Source organism: Callithrix jacchus, chromosome 9 (genome assembly GCF_049354715.1).
Source record: "Callithrix jacchus isolate 240 chromosome 9, calJac240_pri, whole genome shotgun sequence".
In the NCBI taxonomy this organism is placed as follows: domain Eukaryota; kingdom Metazoa; phylum Chordata; class Mammalia; order Primates; family Cebidae; genus Callithrix; species Callithrix jacchus.
The window spans coordinates 126,242,443-126,265,467 of NC_133510.1; the positions used below are offsets into that span (position 1 = coordinate 126,242,443).

The 23,025-nt window shown below is 50.9% G+C and overlaps 1 protein-coding gene across 31 annotated transcripts in view; it reads right to left on the reverse strand.

Moving 5' to 3' along the window:
* Positions 1-23,025, reverse strand: part of PITPNM2 (phosphatidylinositol transfer protein membrane associated 2) — a 167,271-nt gene that overhangs the window by 80,734 nt on the left and 63,512 nt on the right. For 9 of the 31 annotated variants that reach the window (XM_078337601.1, XM_078337595.1, XM_078337600.1 and 6 more), the window contains exon 1: positions 11,801-12,088. The exons of 19 other annotated variants lie outside the window; for them this stretch is intronic. The gene's annotated coding sequence lies outside the window, so the exon portion shown is untranslated. Of the gene's footprint in view, positions 1-11,800; positions 12,089-15,398; positions 15,568-23,025 lie in introns of those variants that run through there. 3 more of the 31 variants (XM_035258009.3, XM_054239049.2, XM_054239045.2) reach the window with 1 other exon arrangement.

The following is a 23,025-nucleotide window of genomic DNA, read 5'->3' on the forward strand; positions in this document are numbered from 1 at the left end:
TGTGTCTAATCTGCGATGGGCCAGGGCAAAGAGATGAAAGCTCTTGCAGGTGCCAAGTGTCGAGATGGCTGCTCCACCATGTGCCCAGTGATATGTCTGACAGGAGCTCAGAGAGCCAGGGCTGGACACAGGCAGAGAGCCCGTCCAGGAAGGAGGCCAAGTGTCAAGACCAAGCATGGGGAGGGCCCGACGATGGGTAGAGACGACTCAGCTGGGAAACAGATGGAGTGGGCTGGTGCAGGCAGGGGCAGAGGATGAGGGGCCATCACTGCAGATGCCCGAAAGACTGGGCATTGTGGGTACTCCCCACAACCCACAAACCTATGAGCCAGCTAGGAGCATGAGCAGGGGTCTGGCTATGTATGCCACCATCACCTCCACTGCCTTTAGGGAGTGAGCCCCTGACCTTGCCCCACAGCTGTTGGGGGTGGGGGCATGAACCTCTGAGACCAGCACAGACTGAGAGCTGGGAGATGGACGAACCCCTCTCTGCAACGCCCACCTGGAGAGGAGCTTACTCACCTCCTGGGATGGGCTACAAGGTATTGCTATTATAGAAAGTTCCTATACTGAGCAGGGTTTGCCCCCCTGGGACTCAACTTGGGGTCTTGATTGACTTTTTGGAGCCACATGCAGCCTTTCTCCTCCAGGATACCTTAAAATACGTGTCTGACTAGTATACCCTCTCCATAGAGGCTGCCCACTGGGCCCCCTCCCCTGCTCTGGGCTCTCTGATTCTACTCATGGAGGCAAAGTTGCCCTTGCAGATGACAGAGCCAGAGGCTGCTAAAAGCCCTGGGTGTGTTTCCTGGGACCTGCTATCAGGCCATACTCCCCGACCAGTGCAGCAGGCTTGCCTGTTATCTGGTGACATTCTGCCTGCTGGGTGCAATGGGTTGAATAGTGCAGCCCCCTCCCCAAATTTACATCTACCTAGAGCCTCAGAACATGACCTTATTTGGAAATAGGGTCTTTGTGGATGTGAGTAGTGAAGGATTTCGAGATGAAATCAAATTGGATTGAGGATGGGTTCAAAATCCAATGACTGGTGTACCTATAAGAAGAGAAGACAGTCTACAGCCATGACTGGGTGTGGTGGCTCACGCCTGTGATCCATGGAGGTGGGTGGATCATCTGCAGTTAGGAGTTCAAGACCAGCCTGGACAACATGGTGAAACCCCATCTCTACCAAAAATACAAAAATTAGCTAGGTGTGGTGGTGTGCACCTTTAATCCCAGCTACTTGGGAGGCTGAGGCAGGAGAATCACTTGAATCCGGGAGGCAGAGGTTGCAGTGAGCCGAGATCACACCACTGCACTCCGGCCTGGGTGACAAGAGTGAAACTCCATCTCAAAAAAAAGAGGAGAGGACACAGGAGACAAAGAGCAGAAGGCCAGGTGAAGGCAGAGGCAGAGACTGCAGTGATGCAGCCACAAGCCAAGGAACACTTGGGGCCACCAGAAGCTGCAAGAAGCAAGGAATGATTCTCCTTAGAGCCATCAGAGGGAGTATGGCCCTCTTGATACCTTGATTTGAAATTTCTGGCCTCCAGAACTGTAAGAGAATAAATTTCTGCTGTTTAGGTCATGCAGTTTGTGGTCATTGTGACAGCAGCCCCAGGAAACTAGCACATTGGGTTTGTGGCATTGGGAAATAGGACATACTCTGAGCTGACCACATGTAGGTCAGCTAGTGTCCCCTGCTCCGGGCACCCTGCAAGAGAAAAGCCAATGGGCCTCCTGGCTGGGAGGGTGACACTAGCATTTGGGCAGGACTGAGCCAGCCTGTCACCAGGTTGTTAGCAGGGCTGCAGCCCAATTAGCTCAAGGAGCCAATGGTGAGAAGTCCATCTGCATCCAGGCTGTTAACACACTTGAGGGGAAATGGTCATGTGGCCCAGGGTGCACTGGCCTTCCCCTGCCCAGCCTCCCCGCTTTTCCCACCATCTCCCCACATGATACCTGAACAGCTTTTTCTAGGCCCCAATGTCAGGTAAGGCCAGCTCAGCTTTGCTAAAAATCCTCGGGCACACCCAGGCGTGGTGGCTCACGCCTGTAATCCCAGCACTTTGGGAGGCTGATGTGGCTGATTCACTTGAGGTCAGGAGTTCGAGACCAGCCTATATGGTAAAATCCCATCTCTACCAAAATTACAAAAATTAGCTGGGCATAGTGGCACACACCTGTAATCCCAGCTATTCAGGAGGCTGAGGCAGGAGAATCACTTGAACCTGAGAGGCGGAGGTTGCAGTGAGTCAAGATTGCGTCACTGCACTCCAGCCTGGGCGACAGAGTAAGACTCTGACTTAAAAAAAAAAAAATTCTCAGGTGCACCAGCCTGCAGACAACCTTAAGAACTAACCCAGGGACCGCAGGTCTTTCAGATCAGAAATGCCTGAAGTGAGATCTGAGAAATACTTAACACCCTGAGGGGCTTAGCATCCCCTACCTGTCTCCACTTTTGGAGACCCTCCCATAATGGGGAGCTGAAGGAGTTAGCCAAGACTTTTGGAAGCTTCAGGACTAAGACCAAGGGTTTCTCTGAGATTCTGTAGAATTTGGGATCTCAGAGAGCTCCAGCATTTGCAAACCCCAGGCACCTCCACCATCCCAACACCATAGGCTCTGCCCACATCAAGGGACACGACCAAGACCATTGTAGGACTGATAATGTCAGAGCCAAGATGGTTGAGTCTAGCTTTTCTCAAACTGAAGTACAGGGAGGAGCTGCCTTAGAAACACCTAGTGAGCTTATTTAAAATGCAGATTCCAGGGCCAGGTACAGTGGCTCACACCTATAATCCTAGCACTTCGGGAGGCTGAGGTGGGAGAATCACTTGAGACCAGGAGTTTGAGACCAGCCTGGGCAATGTGGTGAGACCTTGTCTATACAAAAAATTTAAAAATTAGCCAGGAGTGGTGGATTGTGCCTGCAGAACCAGCTACTCAGGGGATTGAGGCAGGAGGATGGCTTGAGCCCAGGAGGTTGCAGTGAGCTATGACTGTACCACCAAACTCCAGTCTGGACAACAGAGTAAGACCCTCTCTCTCTAAAAAAAAAGGAAAAAAATGCAGATTCCGGTGCCCTGCTCCCAGACCTGCTAAATCAGAACCTCTGTGTGAGGGAGCCCCAGAAGCTGTATTTTAAACACATCTCCTAAGGTTATCCAGAAGCTCTCCAGAGAATGAGAACAAGGGCCCTAGTATAATCTCCCTTGCAGACAGATGGAGAGACAGTAGACAAGACAGGGATTGCTGCAGGCCACGTAGCAAAGCCAAGGCCAGAGTCCACACCTCTCCTGGGCTTGCTGGGATCCCTACAGGCCTGGAATCAGATGGCCAGAGTCCTCTGTGCTCAAAGAGCCCTCTCCCCAGATGAAGCTTCCTTATCTTCCAGGCCCCTGGAAGTCTTCCCAAGTCCCATAGGCCAAGTCAGCCCCCTGGGCACCTTGCACCCTTTCCTTTTAGCCTTTATCAGACTGCACTGTAGCTGCATGTTTGCCTTAAAGCTCAGGGCCCCAGCCTTGTCCAAAGTTGTGTCCCCAGGGCTTGGTCACAGCAGTTGCTTAATAAAGGTAAGTACCCAGCAAATATTTGTTAGATAAATGATCTTAATTCCAAACTCTGTCCCAGAATAGTTGTCTGAACTTGGGCAGGTGACTCAACTTCCAGGCCCCTTCATGGAACAGATTCTGGTCATCTGCCCTGACCATTTCCCAAGACCACAGTGAAAAGCCAGATGCAATGCACTCTGGAAGCTGCCCAGCAGCGGCCACACACCAGCTCTAAACCCAGGGCTTACACGACAAGCAGGGGTTCAATGAGTGACTGGCAAGTAGCTAAGAGTCCCCAGGGTGGGAAGACCCAGCCAGGAGAGTCTGGTGATAGACACAGCCCAGGGACAGGCAAGTCCAGAGGTTCCACTCACCTTGGGCCTGGGGAAAAGGTCACCATGCCCTGGCCCCTCGCCCAGGTCGGTTCACTGCTCTTGGAGCTTAAATCATTCCCTAAGCCCATTTCCACTGTGGGGAGCAGGGACTAGGCCCTGAAAGTTATCAGGCTACAGAGAGAAGATCACATCAAGTAGTGGTTACAAGGCCCTGAGGCTGGAGCAGGTCCCTGACCTGTGTGGGCCTCAGGTTCCCAGCTATAGTGAAGGGGTTTGAGCTGGACCATATCCAAGGGTCCCAGGGTCATGTGGGCAATGGTACCGCAGTCACAGCTGCTGTCATCAGTGCCCTCAGGGCCTCTGGCAGGCACTCATGTTGGTGTGGGCATCAGGAAAAGTCTGCCCCTCTGGACAGAGGCCTCCTAGAACGCCCAGGCCAGGCAGCTCAGAGGAATGTGACACAAACTGAGTCTGGGAAGCAGGCATTGTCCCTGCTTCCAGCTCCACTGGCTGCCCTGAGGAGCAGAGCTGTCCATGTGATGTGCTGCCCATGGGACAGTACGCTCCTTGGTGTGCTACTTCCTCACGCCAGGCAGTAACAGCTTACACAGGCCAGGCCTCTTCCAAGGAAAAGCTGAGGAGCTTAGGCCTGCACCCCGTGCCTTCTAAATAACCCCACAGGACCAACCGGTTCTTCAGCTCAGTCTAGTTGTGGGGGGCAGCCCTAAGGGCCTCGCATCAACATGCCCCTTCATGCAACTGCCCAACCCAGAGAATACTGTGACAGCAGGGGTCACATGGAAGGGATGACACCGAGTCACCAGCTCAGCCCTTCCTAGTTGCAAACAGGGGGATGCAGGGAAGCCAGCAGAGAGATGGAGTTGAACTCCGTTCTGCCCCCAGGATCCTGTCCAGCTGGTCCAGCTCTGTGTGATTCCCAGTGACTCAGGAAAGCTGCCCTGGGTCTGTCAGGGTCAGTGTCCCCATCTATCAGATCTAACCTGGGATCCTTAGGTGTCCACTATTGTTTGGGAGGGAGCAACAGGCTGAACTCTTGAGTAGAGTGGGAAGAGGGCTGCGGGCAGCAGAGGGGAACAGCCATGCTGGCAATTCTCATCGAAGTTGAAGCTGCCAGCTGGTGACTCAAGTATAAATTCCAGCCCCTGCTTTCTTTCTGGGTCCAAGGGAGGCCCCACCTTGGCCGCGGAGCTGCTCATCTTCTCCCTGTGCTCCCCATGAGCCACACTGCTGACTGCGTGTTGTGCCTCCTGGGGTGGAGGACAGCCAGAGGAAGAGAACTGTGGGCTGGAGAACTCTGCTGTCCACCTTCCCCTGAAGGCAAGCTCAGTTCAGGGAGTAGCTCTAGGTTCAGGTGGCTGATAGGGCACAAACAGCTTGATGATCATGCCCCCTGACAGAAAGCTCCACTGGCTGAGACACTGCACTGGCTCTCCAAACATTTGGAAGCATGAAAAGCAGCGGTTGGCCTGACCCTGATCCTAGGACAGCCTCTGGTACAGAACAATCTGACACTGGAGGAGAGCCCTACAAGACGATCATCTGTTTCATACACTCCTGCAACGAGACAGGCAAGAAGCACAGACTCTTGAATTCTCACACAACGCCCATGGTGGGACCATCACCCCCATTCCACACAACAGGAAACAGATACAGTGGGATTAAGCAGCTTCTGTGGGTCACATAGCCAGGACTCAAACCCGAGCCTATATGACTACCACATTTTGCTCTTCCTACCACCTGAGGAAGGTCCTAGAGCAGCCCAGTTCCAATCCTCTCCATCTCAGGAACCCAGAGTCCTGGAAAGGGGACTTTAGCCATGCAATTAGCACAGGCCCAGCAGGCAAATGAAGTCAGGCGGAAAGAGTGTTTTAAATTTACCCATTCCCCATTCCCTGTGCACAGGCTTGTCAAAGCCCGTTCACAGCCACAGGCTGTGATAATGGTGTGCCCACGCCTAGAAAGCTGTGAAGTGCTTTACAAGGGCACAGGGTGATGGGAAAAGTGAGGACGCTGGCATGAAACAAAGTGCTGGGCACACACAATATCTTTGTCCTTCCCAGTCTCCTGAGGGCACCCATCACTAACCCTGCTGTGCACACCAGGAAACAGGCTTTGAGAGGTCAAAGGAATTCTCCAGGATCTTATAACCAGGCTGATGGCAGACAGGGGAGAGAGACGAGGTCTTCTAAATTGGATTCTACCCTCCCCTCTGCCCCCTGAGCACAGTCTTGCTTAGAGAAAGGTGAGGGGGGGTGGGCGCAGTGGTTCATGCCTATAATCCCAGCAGTTTGGGAGGCCGAAGTGGGCGGATCACAAGGTCAGGAGTTCAAGACCAGCCTGGTCAATATGGTAAAACCCCATTTCTACTAAAAATACAAAAAATTAGCCAGGCGTTGTGATGGGCACCTGTAGTCCCAGCTACTCGGGAGGCTGAGGTAGGAGACTCACTTGAACCCAGGAGGTGGAGGTTGTAGTGAGCCCAGATCATGTCACTGCACTCCAGCCTGGGCAACAAAGTAAGACTCTGTTTCAAGAAAAAAAAAAAAGAGAGAAAGGTGATGGGGACTTAATGAGGAAAATTCCTCTCACTATAGCAACAAGGTGGGTAAACTGAGGCACAAAATAGACAGTAAGTTAAGGCTGGCAATTGTCCCCCTCCTGTCTTCTCCCAGGACACACCAACCCTTTGCAAAGTGACAAAGTATGTTCAAGTCCCTCATTCATTCATTTCCACCAAACTTGGCTTTGTCAGGGAGACAGCAGGGGTTCAGAGTAGAGCCAGAACCCCAGACTCTCAAGACTCCAGGCCTAGTGCTCCCTGTCAACAGCTGTTCAAGGTTTTGAAGTTAAACAGTCATCGGAAAGGGGCTTTCAGGATGCTGGCAGCAGCAGAAAGGGCCACAAAGCTGACCTAATGGCTAAACCTGCAGCTGTACATTGCACCAAACAAAACCAACACCCAGTCAGGAAACCATCATAAGATACAATTTCTTTCACCTGGAGCTCTGGAAGAAGAGGCTCGGGCCGCCAGGCAAGGGCCCTGGGGAAGTCATCCAAGCCAGAATCCCAAGCTCCGACAGGGATCAGGGAAGAAGCCTGACTTCCAAGGCCTGGTGTCTAGGGAGAGCCCTGCCTTTTCAGAGTCTGGCTGGTGTGATTCCATCGCCTGCTCCCCTCCCGAGAGCTCCCTGTCCCCTCCAGGGCTGACCAGCTGTCTCCAGCCTCCCTGAGGATGGAGCTTCTGTTTTATTCACTTGGCTTTTCATGGGTCCTTAAGGTACAAACCCTCTGCTGGTTGTTAGGACAGTATTCTGTCAACCTCTTAGGAAGAGCTCTTAAATGATGAGTCTTTTTTTTCTATATTTCATTTTCATACAGTCTCTAAATTACAGAAAAGTTGCATAACTAATATAAGAACTCCCCTCTATGCTCTACCCAAAGGCAGCAATTGCTTCCCTTTTGTTCCATCTGCCTTGCGTCTGTGCCCCTCCTGCTCTATGTGTTCATCTCTGGGCATAAATTCTCCTGACCCATTGAAAAGTAAGTTATGCGAATGCCTGGTCTCTAACAATAGCCTACAATTCGCCACTGCCCACAAAGGTGGTTCATCTCCAAGCACATCGCACCTGTTCTGTGTGTGTGCAGACAGTGTTATCTCCATGTTACAGATGAGGAAACTAAGGCACACATCTCCTCATGCACAGTGCTGCTCCTATTACACTGAGCCACCAATGCCGAAATCCTCAGCCTAAAACACACAGACCCCACAATGCAGACTGTCTTCCTGACAATATATGATACAGCAATTTTTAAAAGAAAGGGAGCCACTCTGCTCCTGTAGCAGAATAACAGCAGATCAGGGTCAGGGTTATCCAGATTTTCCACAGTGCAGAGTGGCCTCAGGCACTCTGGGTGAAAGCCCTGGGGCAACTGAGTGGCAGGGCAGATGCAGGGGGTTCTCCTCCGCCTCATCTCCAGACTGCCTGCTCCATCCTCTCTCCACTTCCTTCCGTTTGCCTTCATAGACAACTAAGGTGGGTGGTTGTGGAGTGCAGGGAGAGTGAGCGCCCCCAGCTCCCCTCACCCAACCTCCTCAGCCTCCTCCCATACTGGGCTCCTGCTGAAAGACAAGGCCTGAGTCTAGTCTTCAGGTGGGAGAGCCCAGCAGCCATGGCCCATGCAAAGCAGGTTGCATTTATAACTAATGAGGGAGGAAGGAGGGAGTGAAGGAGTGAAAGAGCCAAGGATCCAAGTTCTGGTTCTGCCTTCACAGGCAAGCTACTCAACCCTCTGAGACTCAGTCTGCTCATCTGTAAAATGGGAGCAACACTCCCATTTTAAAACTGTTAAATCAGAGGAGATTTGGGAAAGTGTCTGTGAAGTAGATTTAAGATCCCAGTGCAGACATGGGTTAAGGAATGTGCTAAGCCCTGCTCTGGAAATTGAAGCAGAAAATGGGGAGAAACAGAATGCAAAGTTAAAGATACCCAAATACAAACAACAGGTATATTCACACTCACTGCACACACTCTCACATACCTCATAGGCACACATCACATACAGATATACATGCCACACATGCACACACACACCTCACACACACAACATACCACACATGCACATATAAATACACACATATCCATATGCACATACCACATACACAGCTACACACACCCCACATGCACACACCACACACTTCACATGGACACATGCCTACACATACAACCACCCCCCACACACACACACAAACACACACAGCCTTACAGCTCAGCACACCCTAAACTTGTCTGTCTCTGATGACTCCCTTCCCTTTGGGCTGGCAGCCCTCAGAAGCCCTGGAAAGAAAGCGAGTACTCAGAGGATTCCCTGAAGACACAAACATGCCAGTCTCAGTAACACACCAAACCATGCAGCAGAGCACAGGGTAGGAAAACAGGGAACAGAGGCGGCTCTTTCCAGAAGTGGACAGGGACAGTCTGTCTCACTCAGGTGAGACATTGAGCTGTAAAGCAATGCATACAAGACATCTGTCTGATCTTACCAATCTGGGAACTGTTTACATGGGATCATGTTAGCACAAGAAGAATGCCAAATGGTAGGTACACCCCTGCTAGTAGGCAGGGAAAACATATCTGTGTGTGCATGAATGTCGGTTTAAGCTTGAGAGTTGCATGTATGTGCGGCATGGCATGTGCACATGTATTTGTGCATGTGGGGAGGCTGTGTGTGTATCTGCAAGCATGTGTGTGCTTGTGTATGTGCACATGTGGGCAAGGGCATGTATGTGCATGAACACATACATACTGTTCAGGAAACTCACAAGACAGACTGGGAGAGTTTAATGTTCATGAGCTTCTCTTTTCCTGCAGTTTAAGTCATTCATACAACACCACCCACAGACTTTTTCAAAGCTGGGCACAGGCTGGGCAGGGGCCAAGGCAGATATGCTGAGTCCCAGAATCTTTGACCTGCATCAGAGCTGCCTGTCCTACCCAGCACATCCTGGGTGGTGTACCCCACCATGCTGTGAGCCAGGCCACAGGAAAAGAAACCAGACTTTCTCCTGGGAGCTTCAATGACTTCGTGAGGTCTATCTGAACCACAGGGTTTCCCACCACACCCTTCTCTGAATCCCAGCGCTCCTGTCAAATTAAAGAAAGAACCACTCACTGCCTGAAAGCCAGCCAATGCAGTGATTATTACAATTTTCCTGGAACGAGCTTTCCACATTTTCATGGGCTAAAGCCATTGGCAGCCCAGGCTCCCACCCCTCCAAGCTGCTCTCATGCCCTCTGCGGCTCCTATGATGCTTTCAAGTTAAGTCACCACTACATGAAATCACACTTCGGAGCAGCCGCTGAGAAAGGACACAGGCGAGCAGGGAAACCAGGGCAGAGCACTCAGGATCTACCTTGGGCCAATGCAGCCAGGCTGGAGAAGCCTGCCTCCCTCTTCAAACGTCAGCTTGGCTCTGGCTGTTCTTTTGACTTTTGGGCTTGCTGACTGAATACACACTTGCATCACTCTGAGCTCACACAAAAGACCCCAGGGCAGAGAAGCCCCAGCTGCAATGGCAGGATGGGGTGCCTCCCATTGAGGCTGAGAGCATAGATGAGAATGGGGTGCTGCCATCCATGGGCTGGCCTTTAAGCTGTCACATCAGTTTTTCCACTCACTAGCAAACTAAAACCAACCCAAACAAAACCAGCACATGGCCTTCCCACCCATCACATAACTTGTAAACCCATCAGAATTCCCAGCAACCAACCAGAATCCAGGCGCCCGTAATGTTGTTAAAAAGCCTGCACACGACCCAGATGCCAGGAGGGTCTGGGTGAGTCTCCAGCCCAAAGCAGAGGAATAAACAGCACAGACCTATGTAGACACAAAAGCATCCCTCTCATCCTGCCCAGTCGTAAGCCATGTGATTGCTCAAAGAGAAGCACCAAGAATTCAGGATCTCTGGGGGGCTCAAAGGCAGCTTTAAATAAACAGGGCTTTGGGGGAGATAAACATAGTTTAAAGACGCAACCACAGAACCACAGAGGGAGTCCTGTCTCGGGCTGCCTTCAAGGCTCCGATGCTGTTATTAAAGCAATCTGTCAGAGAGAATGCTGAAACAAAAAACAGAATCCAATTAGGTGCTCGTGAGGCTGAAGTCCTATGTTGAACTCTGCGAACCAACTCTGGTCCCACCCTCAATCTCTGCTGCAACCTGAGACACAGACACATACCTGAACATCTAGACTTCTCTGCAGTCAGCCCTCCAAGTTGAGTGCCTCTTTCAGAACTGAGTATGGGTTCCATGGTACCTGAACTCTGAAGCTCCCTGGTGAGTCAATGGGGATACTTTGTGTACACTTTCTATTTAAAGATCAGACAGGGCTTACTCTCAGATACCATTCAAACCCATAGTTTCTAAGAACTGGGTGCTAAATCTAGTTTCTTTGGCCCTCACTTTCCATCAACACAGGAGCTGTTCTTGTTGACAACCAAGGGTTCTTTTTTCCATTGCCTGTTGCACAGGAAGCAGAGGTCACGGGGGGAGCTGCCTGTGCCGGGCATGGGTCGTAGTGTGTCTCCCTGGGCTGAACTGCTGAGGGGTTAGCCTCACAGATTCCCTCTGGGAAAGCCGTTTAAGAGTCATTCTGAATGCCTCTACTGGGGATGGGGAAGAAATGATGCAGAATGTTGAACCACTGGGCAGCAGGCTTGAAATCCTGCCTGAACCAAACTGTGCCGATGGGCTGTCCCAAACAGATGGTGCTATCCAGACAGACACACTGGCAGGGCTGCTCTGCCTGAGGCCGGCCAGCAGAGACGCTCCTCCCTATACCATCTTCTTAGAAATCTTAGTTATGGCGGGTATCAAGGTGGGGAGGGACACCCCTTGGTATCAGGGGTGAGGAGGGACAAAACATTTCCTCACTGAACTCTCATTTTCAGACAATGAAGCGTTTGTCAGAAAGACAGCCAACCTGTGGGCAACAATCGCCACTCCTGAGCCTTACCCCATTTGGGGTGCACGTGCATGCCTATAAATTTCCTCCCCTCTCCTTGGTCCAACCATAGTCCAGGAAAGCAGATTTTCCATGCTCTGTGGCAATCACAGTAAAAAATGGAAGTACAATGGAGCACTGTATCCACCCAAGCACTGGAAGGCAGGAGCTGAGCTACTCACAGACTCCCTAGAGGAGAACCCCACGTACCCAAACTCTGCTGTGCCCCCTCTGAGCTCCGAGCATGCCAAGCCAGGCCTCTCCCTCTCTCTCTCCCTCCATCTCAGCTCTTCGGAGAGAGAGCAAGCAGCCCGCGTGTCCAGACGGAGCCTTCCTTGCTAATAAACCCCTCCTGAGGCAGTGACATGTTTCAGAAGGAGCAGAAAATTACCTTTTAGGAAGCCAATGTGAGGGAAGGGGTGAGGGGACAAAGTATCAGAGTCAGGAGGTGTGCACCGCAGGAGCCAGGCTGGGGTCACGCAGCAGCCCCCCATCCCTGCAGAGGTCCGCTGAGCTCCCCATGCTGACAGCCTCAGGGAGCCACCCCCAGCACACAGCTCTCCCAGCAGCCCATGCCTGGAGACAGAGGACACTGAGGAGCACGCGTGTCCCCAAGATGGGTGGATGGAGGAGCTGTGAGCCCGGGCAGGGATGCCGGAGGAAGGGAGGAAGGCAGGCTGGAGAGGAAGGGGTGGGGAGCAGACAGGGAGGGCTGGAAGGAGGGAGAATTGATTTTCTCTCCTCCACTGGGACCACTGAGCTGAGTTGCCATGGAGAAAGGGGAGCCGCTGGCAGAGCCCAAGGCGGGCGGAGGAGCCATATGCCGGAGGGAAGGCATCAGCAGAGAGCCAATCCCACAGTTCTGCTGCTGCAGCCTCCCCCATACCAGGCCTCAGGGTCCAGGCAGCCAGGCAGGGAGGGGCACTGGCCGGACTGATGGGCAAAAGCAGTAGCTGATGGCCACCACCACACCAAGGAGAAGGGAGGAGATGGGCTTTCTCTCCTGCCTCGTGGTGCTCCACTGCCCCTCTGCCAAGAGCCTGGGCCCTCTGTCTCACGCCATGCTGCTCAGCCAGAGTTTGAAGTTGGGACCCCAGAGACTAAAGTGACCCTCTCCCCAGGCTTAGGTGTTACCTGGTGTTTGGGGAGGCATTGCGGATTTCCGCTGCCCAGCCTCCCTGTTTCTAAAACTGTTGCCAAATCCTGAGTCACATCTTCCCACCCTCAGGGATGAGGGGATGCCCACCTACGGAATGGCTCCGATGGCCCAGTGCCACCCATGTAGGAAGCAGAGAAGAAGGGAGGCTGCTGGGCACTGCAGGGGGAGGGGGCTCTCCTGGACACACCAGCAGGTGGACGGGGACTCCCAGGCTCCCCACGCTGGGTGGCATCTCCCATCACACCGGTGCCAGCCTCACTGCTGCAGCTGCCCACGTCCCAGCTTCGAAACTGGCTTTGGCCACTTGGTTCCACTCATACTGGGATCAGCAAAATGGGGCTGGAGAGAGAGCCATGAGACCTCGAAGGGGTCTCAGTCTCTCTCCTTGGAGATCACATGACTAGGGGCAAGTCTGGTCACTTCCGGCTTCTATCTCCTTATTACAGACAGAGATGATACCACATTCTACAAGCCTGCAGTCCCAGGCACTGAGACGTGGCAGGATTTTGGGAAGGCTCAGCACAGGAACTAGTGCGGTACTGGGCCCACCTCAGGAGCTGTGGTCTCCTTAGGCCTGGGAGCACAGTAACAGCATCCCCAGCCTCCTAGCTCTTCCTGCTCACTTGGCAGGTCCCCAGGACTAAGGCTTCAGCAGGCCTGCAGCCATCACCACAGCCTACCAGGCCTGGTTGCCCTGACACAGAGACATTTAAGTGGGGGGAGTGCAGCCCAATCCCATTGCTTTCTCCCTCGATGTCGTGTTTTATTTATTTATTCATTCATTCATTCATTCATTCATTCAGAGTCTTGCTCTGTCACCCAGACTGGAGTGCAGTGATGCAATCTTGGCTTACTGCAACCTCTGCCTCCAGAGCTCAAGCAATCCTCCTGCCTCAGCTTCCCAAGTAGCTGAGATTACAGGCGCCCACCACCACACCCAGCTAATTTTTGTATTTTTAGTAGAGATGAGGTTTTGTCATATTGGCCAGGCTGGTCTTGAACTCCTCATCTCAGGTGATCCACCCATCTCAGCCTCTCAAAGTGCTGGGATTACAGGCGTGAGCCACTATGCCCGGCCTCTCCCTCAATGTTTTATGATGAAAGTGTTCAAGCATATGGCAAAGTTGAAAATATTTTATAATGAACATCCATATATTCACCATCTAGATTCTACTGCTTCTTCTCACTTTTTTTATTGCAGTAAAATACATATAACACAAAATTTACCATTTTAATCATTTTAAAAGTGTTCACTTCAGTGGCACTGAGTATATTCACAATGTTGTGCTACCACCACCTCCATCTAGTTCCAGAATTTCAGCATCCCAAAAGGAGACCCATTAGCAGTTTCTCTCCAGTCCCCTCTCCCCCAGCCTCTGGCAACAACCAATCTTCTTTCTGTCTGTCTCTATGGATTTGCCTATTCTGGACATTCAGACATTCCGTATAAATGGATTCTTATACTACGTGGCCTTCTGTGTCTGGCTTCTTTTACCCAGTATCCCGTTTTTGAGGTCCATCCATGTTGTGCCATGTGTCAGTGCTTTGTTCCGTTTTATGACTGAATCATACCCCATTGCATGGATGGACCACATTCTGCTTATGTATTACCCATCAGCCAATGGACATGTGAGCTGTTTCTACCTTTTGGCTATTGCCACAGTTTTTTGTTTTTTTTTTTTATGAGACAGGGTCTCACTCATTTGCCCAGGCTGGAGTACAATGGTGCGATTATAGCTCACTGCAGCCTTGACCTCCTGGATTCAAGTGATCCTCCTGCCTCAGACTCCTGAGTATCTGGGACTACAGGCCAGATTCATGCCACTGTGCTTAGCTTCTCACTTTTAAAATGGAGTTTTCAGAGGCCAGTGAAATGTCCTAGAGTCCCCTCTAAGGGATTTGTTCTCAAAGTTGCAGGCCCAGAGGCCCCAAACTGAGTGTTCATCTCATTCTGCCTTTCCACTAAAGCAATGCTCCCATGGGTGACCAAGTAAGGGAGCTTCCAGCTGGCCCTGGGGCCCAAGGCAGAGATCCTAAAAGCCTGTGTGTAGCCCACAAGTGGGCCTCCAGCTTCCTCCCAGGTAAGCAGCCAGCTGGGCAGGGAGACATATGCATACACCAATCCCACATTCATGCTTTGAGACCAAATGAACCCTGGTGCCAGGACCACTGGCACCCACCGACTGCATGACTAGCCAGTCATCGCCCCTCTCTAAGCTTCAACTTCTCCAGCTGTGAAATGGGGCAACAATCTCTACCCCATGGGGTTGCTCTTGAGATGAGGCTGGTGCTGCCCAGTAGAACTTTCCCTAGTGACAAACATGTTGCACACCTGCGCCTTCCAGTGAGCACTATGGACAGCGCTCAGAAATTTGTGGATCTAATCACAGTTTTATGCCTATCGTCCTAGAATTAACCCCCTTAAAACATTTTGAAACCTGAGCCACATCCACATTTTAATATAGCTACTCAGCATTAACCTTTTAACTTAAAGATGGAGGGGGTCTACATCTCTCTGCAGTGAATGTCTCAACCAGACATATCCACATGATTCATTGTTATCCTATCAATGACCTGCCGTGACCTGCCACTGGCCCCAGGTGGCTACTGAGCACTTGAAATGTGGTGAGTGGGAACAGGAAATGGAATTTTTCCACGTTGTTTCACTTTAATTTACAACTAAACTTAAATAGTCACACGAGGCTGGTGGTGATTGCCCTGGATAGAGCAACTCAAAGATCTGACAAGATGACAAGTGTAAAAGGATGCATGGTCCAGGCGCAGGCCTAGCTCCTGGTCTCTTCCCTAAACCCCTCCTCTCCCTACTTACCCCACAGTGTCTGGGCAGGGGAGCAGGCTCTATCCCCAGCCCAGCTCCAGAGATGCCTCTAAAAAGACAGAAGGTGGGTGGTGGGGCTCTCAGGGTACGGCACAGACACCAGCTGGGGAGTGGGCACCACAGACTCCATAGTGATGTGGGTCTGGGAACCACCTAGAACAGGCCTCTCCTCTGCCCTGTTCTAGAACCCCTCACCTGCTGTTTCCCCCAGCAACTCCTGAGTTTATCCCTGGAATGTCTGGGCAGGGGCTGTAGAATAGGAACAGCCCCCTCTCCCCCACACACAATCCCTCATGTGGTGACAGAGACCCCCTGAGGGGATTGTGCAGAGGGTCTTGGTTCTTGGGTGGGCTGTGGAGCTGGGCACTCAGGGAAAGCTTTGCATACCCACGAAGCTGCTATCTCAGGCTCCTCTGGCAGGGAGTGTCAGGATGAGAATCCAGACCTGACGGCTACCCAGCCCTCTCACTTGCAGATGCAAAAATCCAGACTCAGAAAGGGAAGTAACTTCTCCAATAGGGTGGGGTCTGACACCCAGGGCCCCCACCCCTGCCTACCTGGCCCTGCAGGGGCCTCCTGAGAGGTGTCTCAGGAGCAGACCCAGGGGCAGGGGGCACCATGCACCCTTGTTGGATAGGCAAAAGTCTTCCTGCTTCTTGGCAGCTGTGTGGTTTCAAAGCCCAGACAGCAGGGACTGAAAACTGAGCAAGCTACCCCTCTCCTGCCCCAGTTCCACCTCTCCTGTCCCCTTTTCCACCAAAGCTGAGAAAGGAGGGATAGTGGAGACTCCAAAAAAACAGAAAAAATTTAAACACACCACTAAGTAAAACATTATTAACTACCATTGTGCTGAGCCCACAAACAGGTAAGAGTCACCCAGAGGTGGGAGCTGCAGCTGAGGATGGGCCTGTATCCCCATCCCGCAAAGCCTTCTCCTGGCTACCTCAGCAGACTGGCTAGAAGGACCAGGACATGCTCAAAGCCCTGAATGGCCTCTCTCCACTCACTCAGAGTGATGGCCAGCAGGCTCTGCCCTGCCACCTCTCTGCCCTGACAAGGCCATGGGCAAGTTCCTGCCTTGGGGTATCTGTAGTTGCCACTAGCCCTCCCCTCTGCTCAAGGACCCTTTCTCATTAAGGCCTTCCATGACATCCTTATGTAAAACTTAGCCCTGACTCTAACCCTGGCATTCCTCTGACCCTTTCTAATTTTCTTCAGAGCACTGATTGCTATCTAATACCTGACATACTTTTCTTTCTTCTTTCCTTTTTATTTCAAAAATTGTGGTAAAACACATATAACATAAAATTTACCATCTTAGCTACTTCTTTCTTTCTTTCTTTTTTTTTGAGACAGAGTCTTTTTGCTCTGTCGCCCATACTGGAGTGCAGTGGCACAATCTCGGCTCACTGCAACCTCTGCCTTCCAGTTCAAGCGATTTTCCTGCCTCAGCCTCCGAGTAGCTGGGATTATAGGCACCCACCACCATACCTGGCTAATTTTTGTATTTTCAGTAGAGACAGGGTTTCACCATGTTGGCCAGGCTGGTTTCGAACTCCTGACCTCAACTGATCCGCTAGCTTCAGCTTCCCAAAGTGCTGGGATTACAGGCGTGGCCACTGTGCCTGACCCATCTTAGCCACTTCTAAGTGCACAGTGTCATGGCATTAAGCACATTCACATTGTTATGTAACATCCCCACCATCCTCCAGAACCAATTCACCTTCCCAAATTGAACTCTCTACACATTACACACTAACTCCCCATTTCCCCTTCCCCAACCCCAGCCCCCACTGTTCTGTCTGTCACTATGCATTTGACAACTCTAGGGACCTCATCATATAATCATGGTAAGTGGAATCATACAGTATTTGTCCTTCCATGTCTGGCTTCTTTCACCAAGCATGTCTTATTGGGTTCATCTACATGTAGACAATTTTATAAATTGTCTTCCCAGGAAAAGTAGCACATGCCTGTAATCCCAGCTACTTAGGAAACTGCGGTGGGAGGATCATTTGACCCGGTAATTTTAGTCCAGCCTGGGCAACGTCGCAAGATCCCATCCCTAAAAAAAAAGTTTTTAATGGTCTGTCTCTCCTACTAGAATGGAGTCTCTGTGAGGGCAGGAATTTTGGTTGTCTGTATTCACTGCTGTATCCTCAGGCTAGAAGAACACTGGCATGCAGCAGGCACTGAATAACATTTCTAAATATACAAATGGATGGATGGATGGATGGATGGATGGATGGTGACCCTGTAGAGGTCACTGCCTGGCCTGAAGTTATATCCTCATCCCTACTGTAGACTAACTCCTGGTCCCGCCCTACTGGAGCTGAAGCCACAGGCCTATCATCCCCAAGAGGCAGCAGTGCTCAGATGTCCCACTTGATGGCAAGCTCCTCCCAGGCGGCTGCGTTGAGGCTTTTCCCCAGATATAACATGTCTATGGGAGGATTATGACATGGGCAGATGAGAGTACCCAGCCATGGAGGTGACAATGTGCCTTAAAGCCTCACAGGGCAGCAGCCACCAGGAAGCAAGATGGAGACCAGGAAGGTCCTGGAACACCAGAATTTGGCCAACAGAGCCTGAGGTGAGCACGTGGAGGGGCAACAGCCTGGGGGCATTCAGGACATGTGGAGATATGGCAGCTGGCCAGGAGCTGGGCTACAACCTTGAAGTCACTGGCCTCTCACCTTCTCCTTGTCCTGCCGGGCTATTTATAGCCTCTCTGTCTCTGAAAACTCCTTTACCCATTTTTCTGAGCTGGATGAGCTTGGTGAATTGAAGTCAGGTGGACAACCCCCCACAACCTCAGCAAGGCTGCCAGGGTGACTATACTAAGGCCAGGCCTGCTGGCAGCTTCTGCTCAATGACAGGGACCCTTGAGGGCCTGGTGAAAGTCACAGGGTTGGGGCATCCCAGGGAAGGTGGCATCTAAAGAGAGGGCAGCAGCTGGGCACCCAGGCAAACCTCGCCCACAGACGCTGGACGATGGTGATCCCAGAAGGGCTCAGCTCACCCCAGGCCTCCTCCCTGCTTCAGGAAAAACAGATAGGGACAGTGGAAAAACAGCTGTACCTTTAAATTATCCAGCGCACAGATACGAAAAACATTTGCATGCTGAAGCTGTTTGCATATTCGGTTATTTTTAGGGTGAACCCAGTTGCCTCCCCTTGGAACCGGATGAAGCCCCAGAGGCACGTAGTCCTTTTTCCCAGACGGGGGTCCTGGTGCTGTTTCCCTGGGAATGAGGCTTGAGCATGAGCTCTCTGGGACCCAGCCCCCGACCAGAACTACGCAGTGCATCCAGGCTTGAGGGAGGGACTGGAGCACCAGACACCCAAGGCTGCAACTTTGAAGATTGGCCACTGCTGACATCATTGGCCACCCACCTGGGGCCAGAAAGAGCCCCTCTGCTGCCCCCAGAGCATGGGTGAAGGGATGAATGCTCAGCCTACTGCCTCTTCTCATACCAGGCCCAGCTGATGGGAATATTTTGCGGAGATATTTCTAGAGCCAGTAGCAATTAAAGCATTTTCTCTTCCACTCCCCTTCCCCAAAACAAGAATAAATCAATTTCCCAGCTAATGATTTCCTCCATTAAATTAAAAAGAAGCAGAAAATGTTTTCTTAAATGGATTACCAGCTCTCTGCTTTCAGGGACCATGTGACCTGTCAACTCCTTTTAAGGTCTGATACATCAAAGTTCCTGAATTAATTTTTAATAAATAAAAAATCATAGTCTAAGAAGCACCACCCACATGCCACCCTCCCCTGTCAAAGGTCAGCTCTGAGCTGGCTCTGAGAAGCCAGCTTAATCAGGCCAAGAATGGCTCTTCATAGAGCACCAGATCCATTCCACAGACGGGTAAGATGAGACTGAGAGATGTCAGGTGCCCAAGCACAAAGGTGAACCTAGATTTATGGCATAGACTGTGGAGTCCTACATGTGAAACTGAGTCCTTGATTTCGAGGGGCACCTGTCTGGAGAGATACAAACAAATAGATCCAGGAGCTGAGGAGTAACTAAGTAGGTGTGAGCTAGCATCATCTGCGTGACCCAGATGGGGGTTCCTGGGCAGGACCTGGGCTTATCTTCCCCTTTTGATCCCTTGCAGCACCCGGTACAGGGTCTGCACAGAGTGCTGACATCTTGTTTGCTTCAAAAAGTCCACCCCCTACAACACAGACAAACCTCAAATACACGATGCTGAGCAAAAGAAGCCAGACACAAAAGGCCACATATTGCACCACTTCGTTCCTATGACACATCTACAAGAGGCAAATCCACAGAGAGAGAGTATGGCAGAGGCTACTGGGGGTAAGGAAAAGGGCTGGGAGTTGTTAAATTAATGTGCGCTGTTTCTGTTTGGGATGATAAAACAATTCTGGAAATGGATAGGGGTGACGGTTGCACACACTGTAAGTATATCAATGAACTGTACACATAAAAATGGTTAACATGGTCAATTCTTTTTTTTTTGAGACAGCCTTGCTCTGTTGCCAGGCTGGAGTGCAGTGGTACAATCTCAGCTCACTGCAGCCTCCGCCTCCCGAGTTCAAACGATTCTTCCAACTCAGTCTCCCTAGTAGCTGGGACTCCAGGTGCACGCCACCATGCCCAGCTAATTCTTGTATTTTTCGTAGAGATGGGATTTCACCATGTTGGCCAGGATGGTCTCAATCTCTTGACCTCATGATTCGCCTGCCTCAGCCCTCCCAAAGTGCTGGGATTATAGGAGTCAGCCACCACGCCAGGTAAATTTTACCATTTAAAAAAATACAAGGAGAAAAAAACCCACTCTCCAAAATGTGACTTGAAAATAATACAGGATGGCCAATAACTCCGTAGGGACGATGATGGGACCCTCTGCAAATTGCCCCAGCCAGACTCAATGCTTAAAGCACAGGTCAGAGGCTCACAGGGCCTGTCTTGTCATGTAGAAACACTAGGGACTTCAGAGAAGGGCTCTTTGTGTGAGCCAGCATGACTGAGCCACGATGCCCTGTCTCCCTGGTGGCCAGCCAGATGCCACAGGGCAGGAGACAGCTGAGATGGCTCCATAGACACCTCCCTAAAAGGCAGTTCCTGGTCTCTTCATTCGCTGTACCCTCTACCTGAAATGTGCTTCCTAGATATTCCAAAACTTGTTTTTTAGGTTTTCACAGGGAGGTCTTCTCTGACCATCCACAGTTGGAAAAACGCAGGGAAGGTTGCTAGAGCCAGACAGGGTAGCTGCTAGCAAGAACAGGAAAGCCAGGGCCCCAACACTGTGACATGTCAGCACCTTCATGCTCCCTGGCTACAGAAAAGCAGCTTGCAGGAGGCATCAGGTCCTGGCTCCATCATTTACCAGCTAGGGGACCTTGGCTAGTTCCTTCAACCCTCTAAACCTCGGTTTTCTCTTCTACAAAATGGGGGTAAAGATGGTATTTGTCTCTTGGGCTTTTCTAAGAACTACAATGAGATAATGCATATTAAGTGTTTAGCATATGGCTGGGACATGGTCAAAGGTCAGTAAATGGTAACATACATGAATTATAATGGAATGGCAACAAAAATCCCTCAAGTCTGGCCAGGAGGTGTGGGTCAGTGACCCTGAAGGCAGGGGAAGGGGCCCATAGGGCCAGACCACAACCACAACTACTCTTCTCAGCATGTGAGTTAACTGACTGAATCCTTTTGTCCCGTGTTGCATATGAGAAAACTGAAGCACAGAGAGGTTAGTGACTTGCCACAGGACAAACAGCCAAGAGGCAGTGAAGCCCAGATTGACATTCTGGTCATCTGTCTCCAGGCCTGAGCTGGCCACCACTATTCCATAGGATATCTCAAGGGAAGTGTGGAAGGAGACTCAGAGAAGAGACTCCAGCATGCAGAGGCAGACCCACAGCTGACTTGTGCAGCTCTGACATCTGGACATGAGCCTCTGGAAGCCCTAGGGAAAGGTCTCAGAGCAGGAATCCCTCAGGGAAGCTCACAGAATGGTTGGACTGGCCTGATTCTTCTCAAGGTTCTTTTCAGGCCCAAGACCTTGGTACTTAGTTCTGCTCAGCCCAGTCACTTTGGTTAATGCCCAAGGGTGTAATTAACTCATTCAGAATGAAGGTTAGGGCACTAAAAGAAAGGAGTATCTCCATGTCCTGGTTGATGGGGCATTCCTCAGACCCTTAGAGAGCCTGGAGACAGCTAGAGACCCAAATCCTTCCAGGGACTGGACACAGCAGGCCCTGCACACTCGTTGGAGACTTTGTGTCCACTGCTGAAGGGCAAGCTGCTTCCAACTTCTTCTCAAAGGGGATACATTTCCCTCAATGCAACTTTTTTTCTTTTTTTTGAGACAGGGTCTCACTTTGTCACCCAGACAGCTGGAGAGCAGTGGCATGATCTTGGCTCACCAACAACCTCCACCTCCCAGGCTCAAGCAGTTCTCCTGCCTCAACCTCCCTAGTAGCTAGGATTACAGGCACACACCACTATCTCCTGGCTAATTTTTTATTTTTAGTAGAGATGGGGTTCTGATACGTTGGTCAGATTCCTGACCTCAAATGATCTACCCTCCCAAAGTGCCATTACAGGCATGAGCCATCACGCCCAGCCCTCAAATGCAACTTTCTAAAAAAATGCTTAGAAACCTTTTAACTAATGATTCTCCTAGGCTACCACAATACACAATTTTTTTTCTTTTTTTTCTGAGACAGGGTCTCACTTTCTGTTACCCAAGCTGGAGTGCAATGGCACAATCACAGCTCACTGCAGCCTCAAACTCCTGGGCTTAGACAATCCGCCCACCTCAGCCTCCCAAGTAGCTGGGACTACAAATGTGCACCACCATGCCTGGGCAATTTTAAAAGTTTTTGTAGAGACAGGGTCTCACTATGTTGTCCAGGCTGGTCTCAAACTCCCAGACTCAAGCTATCCTCTGGCCTTGGCTTCCCACACTACTGGGAGCTACCACATCCAGTTAGCAATACAGAATTTCTAACTAGTCTCCCTCCTTTCCACTCCAGCCTCCACGAGGTGGCCCAAGTGAGCATATTAAAATATAAACACAAATGAGATTGTGTTACTCTCTACCTCAGAATCCTCCAAGAACTCGGTTCACACTTCGCATCAAGTCTAAAATCTTTACCATGACCTGCAGGTCCTCCAAGGTTGAGCCCCTAACTCTCTCTCCATCATTTCCTACCACCGTTCCTGTTTTGTTTTATTCAGCCACACTGCCTTCCCTGCTTGCCTCAAAGTTTGTACCTGCTGTTTCCTATTTCCCAGATATTATATGACTTGCTTTCTAAATTTATTTAAGTTTCTACAAAGAGGTCCTTTCTGACAGTACTATCCAAGCCCCGCCACCACTCCCCACCACCACCAGTCTACACCTCTCTCTTCCCTCCCCTTGCTTACTTTTCTTCCTAGCATTTAGCACAACCAGAGTATATTTTAGGAAGGAATTTCATTTGGTTCACTGATAAATCTGTGCTTAGAACCACGCCTGACACATAAGTGGTGTTCAAAACCTCTGTTGATGGCTTTAGAAGTGAGAATGATTGGTGGAAGGTAGCAACTGCAAGTGGAGGGGTGTGGGGGTGGTAGGAAGTGGTGTGGGGCTTTTGA